This window comes from Penaeus vannamei, chromosome 17, assembly GCF_042767895.1.
Source record: "Penaeus vannamei isolate JL-2024 chromosome 17, ASM4276789v1, whole genome shotgun sequence".
In the NCBI taxonomy this organism is placed as follows: Eukaryota; Metazoa; Arthropoda; class Malacostraca; order Decapoda; family Penaeidae; genus Penaeus; species Penaeus vannamei.
This window is the reverse complement of record NC_091565.1, coordinates 7,358,895-7,365,761: the sequence shown is the minus strand read 5'-3', so window position 1 is coordinate 7,365,761 and position 6,867 is coordinate 7,358,895.

Sequence of the window (6,867 nt, the reverse complement as noted above, 5' to 3'; positions counted from 1 at the left end):
CAGCATGTTTCCGTGAAGCGAAAAGTCATCAGGAAAAGTTTTTATAATATAGCGTGACAGAAAAAATGTATTTTTATTTTATCGTTATTATCCTTATGAATATTGTTATTTATATTGATATTAATTTATAATCATTGATAATATTGTTATCATTACTATTGTTGTTGCTAAATGAAAAAATTGCAATTAAAATAACGAGAGAGAGAGAGAGAGATGTCAAAATCATCCAAGAGAGAGGGAAACAGAAAGGATATTTGACACAAACTGCGCGTTAACTGTGACTTTATGATTTATAATTTATAATTTATTATATTATATATTATTATAATATGATTTATAATGCGAGAACCCTTCCATTTTTCTTTGTGTAACTTTCCTTTTTTTTCTCTCTTTCATTGTTTTTTTCCCTCTTTCTGACAGTGCTTACTTTCTCTCTCTCTGACAGTGCTTACTATGTCAAGCCAAAATACTTCAACAATACAGTGATTTAATAAGGAAGCTTAGGTTAAATATATAATTTTCACATAAGAGATGGTTTCTCTTTCACTCCCCGCCCGCCCCCCCCCCCCTCTCTCTCTCTCTCTCTCTCTCTCTCTCTCTCTCTCTCTCTCTCTCTCTCTCTCTCTCTCTCTCTCTCTCTCTCTCTCTCTCTCTCTCTCTCTCTCTCTCTCTCTTTTTTTGTCTCTCTCTCTTTTACACATTGTGCTCTCTCTCCAGTGGCTTTTTTAGTATAGCTGTACAGCTTTATATTGTGGCCCTTCGTTGAATTGGCATGTCTGTGTCAAAAATACTTCAACAATACGGTGATACAATAAAGGCTTAGGTTAAATATATAATTTTCACATGAGAGATCGTTTCTCTTACACTGTCTGCCTCCCTCCCCTTCTATTTCTCTCTCTCTCTCTCTCTCTCTCTCTCTCTCTCTCTCTCTCTCTCTCTCTCTCTCTCTCTCTCTCTCTCTCTCTCTCTCTCTCTCTCTCTCTCTCTCTCTCTGTCTATCTATCTCTATTTGGCGTCTCAGTAGTATCTTCTTTATTACAATTTTACGGCTCTGAAATGTAGTACACAATTGATTTGGCCTGTTTGTGTCAAAAATAGGTAAGATAGAGAATTACATGTACAAATTCACCATTCGTATGCTGATGTAACAAATGCTTGATTTAGATACACCGTTAATTTTAATAAAGACAGACATCGTCGAAATGGAGGAATGGTTAACGTGCTGGCCTTGTAATTTACAGACCCACGTTCGATACTGTCCCATGCCAAGTGTGGAATCACACGTAGGTCCATTTTGCCTTACGATTTTTTGTTTTATTCTTTTAACTGTATTTATTTCATCGTTTTGTTTCTGCTAATACGTATTATAAAGGAAATTCAACATAAGTAAATATTGGAGTAATATTAATTGCTAAAGTGAATAAACAAATATGTAGAATATACTCATTACGTTTTCATTGTATTCCTTTCAATTTTTTGTTTCTTTTCTCTTTGTTTCTTGTTGTCTATCCCTTCTCTCTCTTTCTCTCATTTTTCTCTTTAAGTCGTGTTCTCCTCTCCATGCTCTCTCTCTCTCTCTCTCTCTCTCTCTCTCCCTCTCTCTCTCTCTCTTTCTTAAAATCTTCTTCTTCTCTCTCTCTCTCTCTCTCTCTCTCTCTCTCTCTCTCCCTCTCCCTCTCCCTCTCCCTCTCTCTCTCTCTCTCTCTCTCTATCTATCTATCTATCTATCTACCTACCTATCTATCTGTCTTTCTATCTATCTCTATCTACCAACCAATCTCCCCCTCACAAAGCGGGCATCTTGAATGTTAACTGCAAAGCCTTATGGGATTAGTAAACTGCAATTAACCTCATTTTTTCGATATAATTATCATCCGAATAGGTTTACCTTATATGTCTTGTGCGTGCGTGTATGAGTGATGAAAACAGAATGAAAATGCGAGCAATAAGGCAAATTACCGTGATGATAGTGGTATGTTGGTCACAATGATGATAAAAATTAACAATAGATAATAGAAAGAGTAATTAAGAGATACTAGAAAGAGTAGTAGTTTTGATAATAGTAAATAATGATAAAAGGAACAATACGATACCACCTAGCTACTTACATGTGCTCATTCTTAACACATATCAAATTCTAGCTTTTCATATGTATATAATATTTTCCTATTTATATATCTGTGAATCTATCTATCTAACCTTAGTCTTTTCTGCACCGAATATCTCCCTTGGATAGGCCTAGTTATTTTTTTATGGATAGACATTTTTATACAGAAACGCAAGATTATGATTTAATTTGTTTAGGATTTATGATATTCGTTATGATCCGTGTGTGGATAAGGGTCTGAAAATCTCAGCCTTCTGTTCTCTTCTGTCTCTCTTTTACCTCTTACTCTTTTTTTCACCTTCCATTCGTATAATTACATCAAGAAAAAATGTAATATCAGATATGAGACTCGACTAAGTTCTATATAGCAGTCATAATAGCATATTATTTAGGGTTATCTAATAAAGGTTTCTCCCTCTTTCTCTTTCTCTGTCTGTTTTTTGTACCGCTTATATATATATATATATATATATATATATATATATATATATATATATATATATATATATATATATATATATATATATATATATATATATATATATATATATATATATCAGTTAGTCACGTACTCTTTCTCTCCTTGTCATCTGTACGCAGTAGCAACAAGTTTGATGGAGTTTGATTTAAAAGATTTACGGGTGGTTTGTTTCCCTTCTGTGATTTCCGTTCTCTTTATATATACATACATACATACATACATATATATATATATATGTGTGTGTGTGTGTGTGTGTGTGTGTGTGTGTGTGTGTGTGTGTGAATCTATCTATTTTGCGATCCAGTTCATAAAATGAATTGTAATCAGGGTTTCACTGCATCAGTTGAATGTGGAATGACAAAGGGAGTAAAGCACTGATGAAGAAAAAAAAAATAATGATAAGTAGTGATGCATTTATGGGAACCATGATTCACATCTTGACGTATATTTTAACATATGTCTTGTCAGCTTGTGCTCCTTCAGTACACTTTTACATCTTTGAAATGTGAATGTGGTACTTCATTGAATGAGCAAGTGATTAAGTAAGTCAAAATATATGAACAATTTGAGCGCTGTTTTCTATAAGAAACAAAATTGTTGGGATGGAGGAATGGCTAACGTTATAGGCCATCTTTCCTAACGGTTACGGCACCTTTCGCGCGACAGGAATTGAACAGGCGTTGAACATTTATCGAGTTGCCAGATGCATTCCTCCTACTTCGGATATTTCATGCATATTCGTAGTTATATTGGATATGCCAAGTGTGGAATCATGCGCTGGCCAAACTTTTGTGCTTTAAAATCTCTCTCTATCAGCTTGTCTATTTATCTCTAACCTCTCTATCTAGCTTAAAATATATCTCTATCTATCTACCAACCAATATTCTCCTTACTCTGTGGCTTCGACCAATAGAGTTTTCATGATTTCAAATTTTACACACACGGCAAAAAGTATGATTTTGACTTGAACTGGGATAGAAATATGTTTTTTTCATAGTTTACAGTCAGATTTTTCAGACGGGATACTAAACCTAAATTGTAAAACCTCACTTGCATGCAAATGACCATGACATGGAAACAAATTAAAAGTGAAGCTTAAAATACAGAAAATTATCGTCGAATGTTCTCAATAGAGGGCTTATCCGTTTTCCTATAATCCTACCCATTTTCTGTGATAATATAAGCAGGTTCCTTATCGAGAAGTGATAGTCCTGTTTGTCGACCAAAAAATGTAATCTACGGAAGATTAACAGAACATTTTAAATGTTTACTGTGTATGTATATACATGCTACACACACACACTCGCACACACACACACACACACACACACACATATATAGATAGATAGATATATAGATAGATGTGTGTGTGTGTGTATATATCTATATATATGTATATATATATAATATATATATATAATATATATATATATATATATATATATATATATGTATAATATATATATATATAGATGTGTGTGTCTGTGTGTGTGTGTGTGTGTGTCTCTGTGTGTGTGTGTGTGTGTGTGTGTGTGGAGAGAAGTTTATATATATATATATATATATATATATATATATATATATATATATATATATATATATGTGTGTGTGTGTGTGTGTGTGTGTGTGTGTGTGTGTGTGTGTGTGTGTGTGTATGTATGTATGTATGTATGTATGTATGTATGTATATATATATATATATATATATATATGTGTGTGTGTGTGTGTGTGTGTGTGTGTGTGTGTGTGTGTGTGTGTGTGTGTATGTGTGTGTGTGTGTATGAAAGCTATTAGTAAATACTTTAAATATCCTGTTAGTTTTCTGTGAATTACATTTTTTGTTCATTAGACAGTGCCGTGGCTCCTTTTAAATTATTCATTCTCGCTGTTTTACTTATTCATGTTAACAGGCACACGGGAACCTGTTTATATCATCATAGAAAATGGGTAGAATTTAAAGGAAAATGGGGAAGCCCTCTATTGAGAACCTTCGATGGCAATTTTTCGTGTTTTAAACTCCACTTTTGATTTAGTTTCCATTTCGTAGTCATAGGTATACTTGTGAGGTTTTAGATTTAAGGTTTAGTATCGCCAGGCTAAAAAAAAATGGCAGGAAACATGGAGGAAACCAGACACTTTTAACCTAGTTCAAGTCAAAATTATACTTTTTTACCGTGTGAGTAAAACATTATTTCAAGAAAATACTTTTGGTCGAAGACAGCAATAGTAACAACAACAAACCTAAAGTTTATTCATCTCAAATAGCATTGTAATAAATATTCGCAATAACTCAGTAGGTTAAATACCTGCTTTCGAGGCGGGCGACATGGGTTCGACGCCCCAACCCTTTTTCATTTTGAGTTTCTGGTTTCGAATAAACCTATTTTGCTATCAACAATAAAGAAAAAAAAAAGAATTTAGGAAACTATATAATCCAAAAGGCGGAAAAACGATAAATCGCCAATTGAGATAATTTGTGGAGACAATTGATTTGCAAAAGATGATCTGACCTATCAAATAGTATCATAAATCTTTCTTTTCATAAATTACACTACGCATAGAAAATATAATTTATTTTATCATTATCATCTTCATGAATATTGCTATTAATATTAATACTATTTTATAATCATTATTGATAATATTGTTATCATTACTATTGTTGTTCCTAAATGAAAATCTTGTAATCAGAAAAACGAGAGAGATGCCAAGATTATCAAGAGAGGAAGAGAGGATATTTGACACAAACTGCGCGTTAACTGTGACTTTATAATTGTTCTCTGCATGTACGAGAACCCTTTTTTTTTTTTTTTTTTTACTCTCTCTTTCATTGCTTTTTCCCTCTTTCTGGCAGTGCTTTCTCTCTCTCTCTCTCTCTCTCTCTCTCTCTCTCTCTCTCTCTCTCTCTCTCTCTCTCTCTCTCTCTCTCTCTCTCTCTCTCTCTCTCTCTCTCTATCTATCTATCTATCTATCTATCTATCTCTATTTGGCGTCTCAATAGTAACTTCTTTATTACAATTATACGGCTCTGAAATGTAGTACACAATTAATTTGGCCTGTTTGTGTCAAAAATAAGTAAGATAGAGAAATACATGTACAAATTCACTATTCGTATGCTAAAGTAACAAATGCTTAGTTTACATACATCATATTTTATAGGAACAGAGATCGTCGAAATGGAGGAATGGATTACTTGCGTGCTGGCCTAGTAATTTACAGACCCACGTTCGAGACTGTCCCATGCCAAGTGTGGAATCACACGTAGGTCCATTTGCCTTACGATTTTTGTTTCATTCATATAACTGTATTTACCTAACATCGTTTTGTTTCTGCTAATGCAATTACAAGAAATTCAACATAAGCAAATAATGGAGTAATATGAATTGCTAAATTGAATAAACAAATATGTAGACATTACGTTTTCATTGTATTCCTTTAAATTTTGTTTCTTTTCTCTTTTTTTCTTGTTGTCTATCCCTCTCCTTTCTCTCATGTTCTCTTTAAGTCGTGTTCTCTCTCCATGCTCTCTCTCTCTCTCTCTCTCTCTCTCTCTCTCTCTCTCTCTCTCTCTTTCTTTCTCTCTCTCTCTCTCTCTCTCTCTCTCTTTCTCTCTCCCATCTATCTATGTATTTTCTGTCTTTCTATCTATCTCTATCTGACAACCAATTCCCCCCTCATAAAGCGGGCATGTCTTGAATGTTAACTGCAAATCCTTATGGGATTAGTAAACTGCAATTAACCTAATTTTCCTCGATATAATTATCATTTTGAATGAGTTTATATTTCTGTGTGTGTGATGAAAATAAAAATAAAAAGGACAGAAATGGTCACAATGATGATAAAAAAAAATTAATAATAGATAATATACAGAGTAATTAATAGATAATAGAAAGAGTAGTAGCTTTGATAATAGTAAATAATGATAAAAAGGAACACTACGATACCACCAAGCTACTTACATGTGCTCATTCTTAACACATATCAAAATCTAGCTTTTCTTATGTATGTATTATTTTCTTACTTGTATACCTGTCTGTGTATCTATACATCTAACCTTAATCTTTTCTGCACTGAACATCTCTCTTGGATAGGCCTAGTTATTTATGATATTCGTTATGATCCGTGTCTGGATAAGGGTCTGAAAATCTCAACCTTTTGTTCTCTTCTGTTTCTCTTTTACCTCTTACTCTTTTTTTGCACCTTCCATTCATTATACATCAAGAAAAAAAATAAGATTGATGAAAAAATGTAATATCAGATATGAGACTCAACTAAGTTC